We start from the raw sequence: 13,005 nt of genomic DNA, 5'->3' as shown, positions 1-13,005 counted from the left end.
TAATGATCACAAAAAAAGTAAATAAATAAAATAAAAAAATGTAAAACATTTTAGAAAGTGTACATTTTGAATGTTTAGAGAACATGACATTTTTATAACTCAGTGTGAATGATAGCAAAGTTTACTTAGAACACATTTTTATTAGCTAAGGGTAAAGCCTAACGTATGAAATGTAAAATGTAAATGAATGTCTATTTAAATATGCTTATGTGTTTTTTTTTTGTGATCACAACAAAAATATATCTTTCATAGTATTCATTTTTTTAATGATTTAATTCTTTTTTATTCATAAAGAAATATTTAATTTTTCTTTGTGGTACTCAAAAACTGGAAAAAATGAAACCAATAAATCAAATAAATATATTATTAATATAAATGTATAAATTATTATTAATGTGTATAATAATATAAACAAAAATTTAGCAAGAATATTTTAAAATTTAAAAGTGGTAGTGGTAGTTTAATAATGAGCAGGCTTTGTATATAAAAATATTAATAAATAACAGGTCCCACTATAAATGTATCCATACATTGTTTTGTTACATACATTCTAGTTTATGCCCTTTTCTTTCTTTCTTGTTTTATTTATACTCTTTACATTTTTTTTATTTTTGCAACATGTTGAGCATAAAAAGCATTTCACTGCATGCCATACTATGTATGGTTTTGTATATAAATTTGAATTTGAATATAAATTATATTTAAATTTAAATTTTTCCTTCATTTAATTTAGTTGAAATAAATAGACCTGCTTTAGCATTTAGCATTTAAATATTTAGTGTTCAATTTAACAACATAGGCTTATTGGAAACATGCCTCTATATACATATCTGCAAAACTGAAAAAAACAAAAAAACAACTATAGGGCTGTAGCTATCGATTATTTTAGTAATCAAGTATTCTACCGATTTTCGGATAAGAAGAAGAAGTTTTTCTTTATTAAAGAGTAATACTAAATATACAAAAGAAAATAAGATTGGTATTTTAAAATAAACAACTAAATACTTTTCTTTTTAGAAAAATGTACATTTTTCAATGATTTAATCATTTTTTTATTCATAAAGAAATATTTTATTTTTTCATTTTATTTTATTTTTTTCTCAAAATCCGGAAAAAATGAAACCAATAAATCAAATAAATATATTATTAATATAAATGTATAAATTAGTATGGTTGAAATAAATAGACCTGCTTTAGCATTTAGTATTTAAATATTTAGTGTTCAGTTTAACAACATAGGCTTATTGGAAATACGTGCCTCTGTATACATATCTGCAAAACTGAAAAAACAAAACAAAACAACAACTAGCGATTCTACCGATTTTGCCATCGATTAATCGATTAATCAAGTAATCGGATGAGAAGTTTTTCTTTATTAAAGAGCAATACTAAATATACAAGAGAAAATAAGATAGGTCTCTTAAAATAAAGAACTAGTTTTCTTTTTAGAAAAATTAACATTTTTATTGATGAAACTACATGCAATAATAACCATGAAAACTAAACCCATTTAATGCATTTATTTGCCAAATTACATTCATAATGCAAATGCAAATAAATCAATAAAAAAAAATCAGAGGGACATAAATGTATTTAACTTGCAGTTACAAATGTATAAATATATTGTGATTTTAAATAAAACATTGAATATTGACATTTACATGTATTTTTAAAATAAAGACTTTAAACGTGAAATCAACACCGCCAGTAGTTGGCAGTCTCTGTTAAGTAAGTGAGTCATTGCGATTGAACTGAATCATTTAATGAGTGATTCACTCAAGAACGAAACACCGTCATGTTTCTCAAAGACGCAAAACAGTGCTGTGGCTGTGTTTGGAATGGTTATTTGTTAGCGAAATAGAGCAAAAACAGGCAATATGCTGTCTAAAATGTATGTCTCTTAATATTACCTTCATGTTTATTGGTGAACTGTTGCATAAAATCAGCATCACATTTGTAATCATGCTGAGGTACTCTTCGTTTGATAATGACTAACTTTCTAACTTTCTGTGTGTCACAGAGAGAGAATGAGACAGTTAACACAAATGACACTTAATCTTTCACAAAACATAGCTAACTTAGGGACATCATAACTAACCACTATTAATTTACGGTCTTAAATATGTCCAGCGTTTATCGGTTTGTGCGTCAGTAATAGACAGTGTTCCGTGTGTAGTTACAGTAAATTGACTAACTTAAACAAAGCTTTGAGGCAAATAATTTGTTTTGAATAGTTTTGATTAACTTTGCTATGCTTTCTGGACATTTCACTTTGAAACTGCCACGAAATGTGCAGTAAGGTGTGTAATTACAGTGTTGCAGAAATGTATGTAGGCACGTATTTTTATGAGCCTTTAATATTTAGTATTAAAATTAGTATTTTAATTTAGCTCCTGGTTAATTTGGATTATGGTTGGTCTGTGATAAATACAATGTTCTTGTGTATGTGTGCGTTTGCGCTGCAACTGTTCACCGAATTTGTCCCTTAGCTGTTTTTGTACAGATACCAAGTGGAGACAAGGAAAGGTACTGCACAGTGAAACAAAGTTTAATTGAATTAATTTCTCCTATCTGGAGCTTCAGGCACACTGAACCTTGAGAGAGCGTCTGAAATAATTCTCTGAGAGATTAATGAAGTCCACATCTAAATGCCAATGGAGGGTAATAATTAGAAACTTCAGCATGACAATAATACATTCTAATTCTAATAGAACGTCAAATCGTCATATTTCTCCTCTGGCAACGAGGAAACGAGCACAAGCCTCATATTGGAGAGCTTTTAAATACCTACTGATCATGGTTTGAATTATTGCCTTTAATTTTAACTTCTCACACAAGCTGTGTGAGTTATGATGAGCGAGAAACTAATTAGGCAAAGGGACTTTCAAGAAAGCTGAACTGAGCTGAACTGAGTATCACGACACCAAAATTTCAGTAGCTGATACCAATAGTATTATTTTATTTTTATATGATATTGAATTCTATATATACAGGAATATTGTGAAATATTATTTCAATGTAAAATAACTGTTTTCTATATGAATATATTTTAAAATGTAATTTATTCCTGTGATGCAAGCTGAATTTTCAGCATCATTACTCTAGTCTTCAGTGTCACATGATCCTCAGAAATTATTTTAATAAGCTGATTATCGATGTTGGAAACAGTTGTGCTGCTTAATATTTTGTTGGAACCTGTGATACTTTTTTTCAGGATTCTTTAATATATAAAAAGTTATAAAGAACAGCATTTAAAATAGAAATCTTTTGTAACAATATAAGCTACCATTTAAAATTTTTAGAAAGAAATGAATACTTTTATTCAGCAAGGATGTGTTAAATTGATAAAAAGTATTAAAAAAATATGATAAAAATATTTATATTTTGAATAAATCAAATAATCCTGAAAAAACAATCACAGTTTCCAAAAAAAAAAAAATTAAACAACACAACTGTTTCCAGCATGATAATAAAAATAATAAATCAGCAGATTAGAATGATTTCTGAAGGATCATGTGACACTGCAGATTGAAGTAATAGCTGATGAAAATTCAGCTTTGCATCATACAAATAAATTACAATTTTAAAATATATTAAAATAGAAAACAACTATTTTAAAGTGTAATAATATTTCACAATATTACTGCTTTTTTTCTGAATTTTTGATCAAGTAAATGCATTAAAAATCTTACTGATCCCAAACTTTTAAATGGCAGCGTAAATATAATTTTAATTTACTCGATTTAGTTTATATAGTTGTTTATTTATTTATTTATTTATTTTCAGTTCTTAGACAAAAATGAGAAATGTTGCCTTGGTAGTAAGTTTAATTTTTTATATTTTATATTTTATTTTATTACAGTTAAAATGTATATATAATTTTTTAAATAGCTTTTACTATTATTTTTACTATTATTATTTAGGTAACTATAATGAGCCTTTACTAATACCAGTGAAATTTCATTTTAAATGTTGAATATTAATATCAATATTTACAAAATAAATTATATTAAATTATATTATATTATTAAATTATATTAGTGTTAATATAAATATTAACATACATTTTAGCAAATATTTTTTTTGAAATATTTATCAATTAAATAATTGTAAAAAAAATTCGTAACACTTAAAGCTTTTACGCCCTAGAAAAGTGGGGTTTTGGACAATATTAGCTGTTACAGCTTTGCATAATCTGGGCCTAAATTCATTGTATTCTAAACTGAACTGGCAGTGAATTGTTGAAGCTATTAAGGTGTGCTGACCCAAAAATCTTTTAAAAACCTGGGCCAAGTTTAAACCAGTAAGCAGGCATGTCTGACTTTGACATGTATGTATTGGCATTATTATGTAATCAAAATGAAAATTATTATTGCTGAAAATGTCAACTTACTTTAATGTATTTGCACCAAAAAATGATAAGGATTTGTGCTGATATTGTCCAAAACCACACTTTGCCAGGGGTGTTTCCAAACTTTTGGAGGGCAGTGTATATCATCTGATCGCTGTCTTGAGGTGTGGTAACCACAGTTTAAGCAGAATAATTGACTTCGGTCAGTTGAATTCTTCAAAAATAATGCACACCCGACATGCGTCGTGGCCGCATCACCACCTCAGGTGTGCGTTATTTCTGAAGAATTCAACGGCTCGTTGTCAATTATTTCTTACATAAGAAAAATGTATTCGTGAAGAAAAATGAAAATGATTAATGTTTATGTCAGTCTTCCACCATGAGAATAATCTAGTACATACTGTGTTTCCCTACAGGTGACTCTGTTCACTCCATGATTGAGATGCAGCCCAGTTCTCGGGCCCTCAGGCACAGGTGGGGCTCAGTGAGGGGCCAGAGCCGAGGACTGGCTGGAAGAGACGCACCCGTGGCCAAAGATCCCAGAATTAGGTAAGAGTCCCCCTGAAGTGACCAACTGCCACCAGACGAGCATGGCTCAAGTTTTCCCTTATACCTCACGCTCAACCTGTCATGCCAATGCAGCTTCAAGCTTTCCTGTGAAAACACCATATGTTGCATTTGGATGAGTGAATACTCACTTAAGGCACATTATGCACAACTTATATTTTGTTTTATTTTCTCATAGCTTACATAATTGCATGCAAATTATACTTGCAATTCTGTTTAGTTGCAGGGAAATGACACATACAGACTATAGCATGTCATATTACCCAGAGCAGTAATTACATCTTGAGACTTATTGCGGTTTTATGGATTGTGGGCGTTTGATGTGTACAGCGCCACACTTTCTCCATGGTGAAACATTTCAGGTCGCCATAGCAACTCAGAAGACCTCTTTACACCTGACTGATGCGCAGAATGTTGACAGTCATCAGGGTTTTGTCAGTCTCTGGAAATGGACGCAGAGGGTTTAAAAAGCATTCCCACCACCTGCAGGGAAAACATGGTGATTTGACTAAAGATTCAAGACATGCATGAGAAAATCCTTCGTTATTAAACAGTAAGCTATTTTGAAAGACGATTCGTTTTTCCATGAACCTTTCAGGGAAATTTACAGCATAGAAATCACTGAAAAAACTTTAGCACCAATGATTCTGACACATGGTGCACATATGGGCTGTGGTGTGTCCAGGTCCCATTCTACCCCATGATTTCCTCTGCTAGGTTTGTGCAACACATGACTTAAATAATCTTGATATATAATCTTAAATAATTTGTACACTACTGTTACTGAAGTTTGAGACTGGTAAGGTTATAAAATGTTTTTAAAAGAAGTTTCTTGCAATTATTTAAAAAAAAATAATCAGTAAAAACAACAACAACAGTGATATTGTAAAATATGATTACAATTTAAATTTATTCCTGTCAGTGCAAAGCTAAATTAATTAATCAGAAATTATTCTAATATGCCGAATTGCTGTTCAGGAAACATTTCTTATTATTATCAGTGTTAAAATAAAAATAAATACATAAAATAAAAAAATAAAACAAAATAAAATAATAAAATGAAAGTCATTTATAAAAAAAAAACTAAAATAAAGTAAAATAAAATAAAGTAATATAATACAAAAACTTTTGAGTGGGAGTATTTGTATGTAACCAAAAATCTCTTTTAGCAGATCAAATTCAAAATGCTTAATGCACAAATTGAAAGAGGTCTTGTAACATTATACATGTCTATACTGTCACTTTTGATCAATTTAATGCATCTTTGCTGAATAAAAGTTGTCATTTATTTAAAAAAAATAAAGTAAAAATAAAATAATAAAATAAAATAAAAGCTGTCATTTAAAAAAAATGTAAAAAAAAAAGAAAAAGAAAAGTTAAATAATAAAATAAAATAAAATAAAAGTTGTAATTTATAAGAAATTTAAAACTAAACTTAAATAAAATAAATCTTTTTAATGGTAGTATTGTATTTGTATTTGTATTTGCACAAAATGGAAGAGGTCTTGTAACATTATACATGTCTATACTGTCACTTTCATCAATTTAATGCGTCTTTGCTGTTAAAAAGTTGTCATTTATTTAATAAATAAATAAATAAAATAAAGTAAAAATAAAATAATAAAATAAAATAAAAGTTGTAATTAAAAAAAAAAATGTATATATATATATATATATATATAAATTTAATAAAATAAATCTTTTGAATGGTAGTATTGTGTTTGTATTCAACCAAAAAAAAACTATTTTAGCAGATCAAATTAAAAATGCTTAATGCACAAAATGGAAGAGGTCTTGTAACATTATACATGTCTATACTGTCACTTTGATCAATTTCATGCGTCTTTGCTAAATAAAAGTTGTCATTTATTTAAAAGAAAATAAATAAATAAATAAACAACATAAAATAAAATAATAAAAATAAAATAAAATAAAAGAAAAGAATAAAATAAAAGAAAATAAAAGTTTATTTAAAAAATAAAAATAGGTCTTGAAGGGGGTAGATATTTTCACAAAAACATTTTAATACATAAAAAACCACACCTACACACACACACACGCACACACACGCGCACACACACACACACACACACACACACATAGGGACTTCTGTGAACATTATTGATTGATATGAATCATTATCAGTGTTCCGAATTGATTTTTCTATTGATGAATCAGTGATTCATTGAGTTCGAACAGATTCTATGAAATGAATCACTTTTACCACTTCTATCTTCTAGCCTAAGAACAGACTCTTTAAAAACATTTTTATGACCAAATAAAAAGAACTATAAAATAACATTTCTTTTTATTTATTCATTTTATTGTCAGTAAAAACATTGTGAATATTCAGTAAATTATCCTAATGTATCTATAAAGAAAAAAAACGACTTGCACACAACCTTACAGTAGCTTCTTATGTCTTTTTCATGTATCCACAGTATGTTATTTCAGAAGGATTTCACAGGACACTCTGTCTCTTTCAGTTTCAGAAGCATCTCAAAGTCACGGTACTCATCTGGTTAAAACATTAATCATGCAGCGAGATGAAAACTGGCCAGAGCTCAAGTGTGAACCGCCTCTGTTTGCATGTTTCTATGTGCCTATAGAGAAATTCTCCGTATGAGTCACTAAAATGACTTAAATTACCATTGCAAATGCGAGAGCTTAAAAATCACAATAGGCGACGTTAAGCACTCCAGAAGCAAAAGACAGATACATTCATAAAGCGTTTTCATAATAGTGGATATGAAGAGCCCAAGAAAGAGAAACCTGCTCAATGTGCCTACACACATAATTGAATTGTCTATTAGGGAAATGGCTCGGAGTAATGACACATCATTACAGACATTAGTGTTACTGATCTTCCAGGCTTCGCAAGAATTCAAGTTTTGCGTTGAGGCTAAGGCAGTGAAATAGAGAGGACGGCTAAAGAGTTGTTCTTCCGCTTTGTTCGTGGTCTGGCTAAAGTCAGACTGCTGTGGCACTGGCAGAATCACATTACAAGCATGCTAATTAAAGTCAGTACAGGCTAAATTAGCCAAGCTGCGCTTGAGCGGCCTCAGAACTGACCGTTCCCCTGTGCACTGGATAACCTCACAACTCACTACTGCTAATATAGAACAAATTGAGAGGTTGTGAAAGATTATCCTGAATTACCCATGCTGCAATGGGGCCCTGCACAGTGTGGTGGTGCATGACCTAATGGCCTACCAGAAATGACATCATCCACTTGGCTGACATCATTAGCTTAAGATTCCCCTCCGTTAGACTGACCAGATGTTAAAAAAGTTGTAAAAAAAAAAAAAAAAAAAAAAAAAAAAAATATATATATATATATATATATATATATATATATATATATATATATATAATTTTATTTATATTTATTTTAATTTATTTAAAAAAAAAATAAGAACGTGTGTTTCCATTTGACAGAACAGATGTCCTGACAGTTCCAAAAATTAAAAGGAAAAGTATTAAATATATTTTTATACAAATACATAAAATTATATTTTGTTATATTTTTTTTATTTTATTTCATTTTATAAATAAACTGTTAAGCTGTTATAATTAAAAACTTCAAAGAAATTTAGCTCTCATTATCCTAATTGTTATAGCTCTAATACTAAATTAATAAATTAATATGTAATTAATTTTAGATATTTTATACACAATGTTTTATTGCAAAATTGAATTTTAACAGCAAAGACATTTTCTAGCATTTGAATTAAATACTTTTTTTTGTAATAATCATTATTATTCATAATAATTATATTTTATTAATTAACAATAAAGACATTGTATCTTAGTTGGATTAAACTGTTATTATAATTTAGGACAAATAATTGTTGCTCTTATTATACAAATTGTATAGCCCTGAATGTATATATTATAATTATAAATTATAGTATACATTTTGTACACAATAGCCCTGAAATGTATGTATTATAATCATAAATTATAGTGTATATTTTATACACACTATTTTTTAATAAGCATATTAATAAACAGCAAAGACATTTTTTTGTCATTTGAATTAAATTAACTGATAATTTATGATTGTAGACTTCAAAAAATGTTGCTCGTATTACACAAGTTCAATAGCTCTAAAATGTATATATCATAATTATAAATTATTTTATAAACAATATCTAAATAATCGTAATTACTCATAATAATTATATTTTATTAATTAAGAGTAAAGACATTTTATCCCATTTGGATTAATCAAAATGTTATTTCAAAATAAATTTTGCTCATATTATACAAAATTTATTAGCCTGAAATAAATAAATAAATATTATAGAGTATATTTTATACACCATAATTTTCATAATTATAATTGTATTTATATTTTATTCAACAACAAAGACATTTTCTCTTGTTTGGATTAAACAAACTGTTAAGCTGTTATGATTTGAGACTTCAAAGATGTTAAGCTCTTATTACACAAGTTTTATAGCTTTGAAATGTATATACTAAATTTTATATATTTTTCACAATTTTTATATTTATATATTTTTATATAATTATTTGATGTATTTTAACATTTTATACAGTATAAGCATAATTAATTTATCCAATTAATTACATTTTAATCATCAGCAATATATATTATAAACAATATTTTTATGTAAAATGTGCCAATGTGAGTATATATTATAAATATATAATATTATAAATAAAATGTAAAAATAATTTTTACAATCATCATGATGTGTGTATATATCTACATAACAGATGTAGATATGCACTCTTACGGATGTTTGACGTAATTGGGTCATGAAGGTCATGGCATTTGATTTTATTTTGTATCGGTTTAATTTGTTCAATACGGGCAGCACTAGTCCAAAAGTTTAGTGTGTCATTTGAAAGAAGGCCTCAATCAATAACTAATGAGATAGAGGTGGAGTCTCGCTGTCTCTTGTTCAGTGTGACGCAGATCAGACAAGCTTTGAATTTGCAGAGTGACACACAAAAAAGCATCAAACAATAACGCAGGGTTCATCGGTGCATCTTTCGGCCATGACCCTGAAAATATGGAAACAACAAATGCACGTTTGAAGGTACCATTATAACCTTTTCCCCTGCCTCCGCTGCTTTCAATATGTGAACAAATGAATGCATTGGTTGTCTGTGGTCTGTTGCCTTTAATTTGTTTTCCATTGACTTCTTTCTAACTCTTTCCAAATCTTCGAACTGCGCCTGACGGTACTGATCGAGTCATTTGCATGCTCCCGTGAGATTCTGCCGAATGCCCCCACATTCGTGACATTCAGGGTATTTGTTTTTCACTCTTGCTGTCTCCATGTGAGGTATCCATGGTGACAGTCTTTGGCCTCTGCATTAGGCGGTCGGAATAAAGATGTATCATCAGTATCATCGCTTTATTAGTCTCCTGAGAATAGACTGATAAAGTTCCTCTGTGCTTGCTGCTGGAACACCACAAAAGAGATTTACTGCATATTACTGGCCTTAATGATCTTTGCCTTATCCTTACAGTGGCTTTATTGATCATTTTATGCTATATTTACATTACTGTAATTTAGATTACATTTGCACAAATCATTTAGCTAAAGTGAGGAAGACTATTTGTCATAAAGTAAATGATATTAGCAGTACTGAATTTCAGAAGCAAACCAGAGCAGCTGTTCAACCAAAATGAACATTTTGTCATCATTTACTCACCTCCATGAAGTTTCACTCAATACAAAGCACACAAAGATATGTTGGGCGGGATATAGAATACCTGTTTTTGGAATGACATTGGGGAGAGTAAATAATTATGTTCAGTTTGCTTTAAAGAAATTGTTTATCAAAAAATCCTCCAGGTCATCCAAGATGAGTTGTTTTCTTCATCTGAGCAGAAATTTTGAAATTTTTCATTACACTTGCTTACCAGTGGATCCTCTGCAGTGAATGGGTGCCATCAGAATGAGAGTCCAAACAGCTGTCAGTAATCCACAAGTAATCTAAACGACGTCAGTGCATCGGTTAATGTCTTGCGACACAAAAGGCTGCATGTTTGTAAGAAACAAATCTACCATTAAGGGATTTTAACTATAAAATGTTGCATTTGGACATATGAATCCATTATCTATAATACATTTTTCTCCAGTAAAAATGTTTATCTTTTTTCTTCGTCTCCCATCAAAATCCACTGAAATATTTGTTTAGATCTGTTTTGGCTTGTAACTGGTGCTTGATCTGTGCATATAATTGAGGTCAAAAGTTTACATACACTATTATTAATTATTAATATTAATTATTTTACCAAAATAAGAGGGATCATACAAAATGCATGTTATTTTTTAGTACTGACCTAAATAAGATATTTCACATAAAAGATGTTTACATATAGTTCACAAGAGAAAATAATAGTTGAATTTATAAAAATGACCCCGATCAAAAGTTTACATATGCTTGATTCTTAGTGTTGTTACTTGAATGATCCACAGCTGTGTTTTTGTTTAGTGATAGTTGTTCATGAGTCCCTTGTTTATCCTGAACAGTTGAACTGTTCTTCAGAAAAGTTCTTCAGGTTCCACAAATTCTTTGGTTTTTCAGCATTTTTGTGTATTTGAACCCTTTCCAACAATGATTGTATGATTTTGAGATCCATCTTTTCACACTGAGGACAACTGAGGGACTCATATGCAACTATTACAGAAGGTTCAAACGCTCACTGATGCTCCAGAAGGTAAAACGATGCATCAGTGTAGATTTTACTTATTTTGTCTTGTAAGTGTAATGTAATTATCCTTTGTAGCTTCTGAAGGGCAGTACTAAATGAAAAAATATGATATTTGGGTAAAATACGAAAAAAAATGTACACATCTTTATTCTTTTCAAAAGTTTTCACCCCCTGGGTCTTAATGCATTGTTTTTACTTCTGAAGCATCAGTGAGTGTTTGAACCTTCTGTAATAGTTGCATATGAGTCTCTCAGTTGTCCTCAGTGTGAAAAAATCATCTCAAAATCATACAGTCATTGTTGGAAAGGGTTCAAATACTCAAAAATGCTGAAAAACCAAAGAATTTGTGGGACCTGAGGGATTTTTCTGAAGAACAGCGAGCAGTTTAACTGTTCAGGACAAACAAGGGACTCATGAACAACTATCACTAAACAAAAAACACAGCTGTGGATCATTCAGGTAACAACACAGTGTTAAGAATCAATCATATGTAAACTTTTGAACAGGGTCATTTTATGAATTCAACTATTATTTTCTCTTGTGGACTATATGTAAACATCTTTTATGTGAAATATCTTACTCAGGTCAGTACTAAATAAAAAATGATTTGCAAATTGTATGATTCCTCTTATTTTGGCAAAATAATTGACATTTTGCAGATTCTGCAAGGTGTATGTAAACTTTTGACCTCAACTGTATTTCTCTCCTGATTCAGATGAGACAACCTTCTCACAGTTGAAGCAATGATTTAGCATTAAAAAACACCTTGATGATGGATTTGTTTCTTACAAACATGCAGCTTTTCAGTTCACATGATATTAACTGATGGACTGGATTCATGTGGATTATTGTGATGTTTTTATCGGCTGTTTGGACTCTCCCTCTGACGGCACCCATTCACTGCAGAGGATCCATTGTTGAGCAAATGATGTAATGATACATTTCTCCAAATCTGTTCCCATGAACAAACAAACTCATCTATATCTTGGATGGCCTGAGGGTGAATAAATTCTCAGCAGATTTTTATTTCCGGGCAAACTGTTCATTTTAATATTACACACATGTGGGTGTGGTTATGTATAGCTGAATATGCAAACATCCTGTCTAAATGATCCACAGTTCAGGGGCCAGTTGCATACACTTAGCCTCTATGTTAAGACAGTGTCTTAAGAACTAGTTTGACCAACTAGTACTTGACTAAGGGGTAAGCAGTCTTATATCTTGGATTTAACTTAGACTAATCTAAGTTTTTATGTAACTGAATTTTAAACATTTTGACCAGTCTTGAAGAAAAAAAATAGATGACTAACTTTTAAGACTAGTCTAAACCTTTTATGCAACCAGGCGCAGATCATTAGTTAAGCTAAATGTATGCTATATTCATTAATGG

This window comes from Labeo rohita, chromosome 9 (assembly GCF_022985175.1).
Source record: "Labeo rohita strain BAU-BD-2019 chromosome 9, IGBB_LRoh.1.0, whole genome shotgun sequence".
NCBI lineage: Eukaryota > Metazoa > Chordata > Actinopteri > Cypriniformes > Cyprinidae > Labeo > Labeo rohita.
This window is presented reverse-complemented; position numbering follows the sequence as displayed.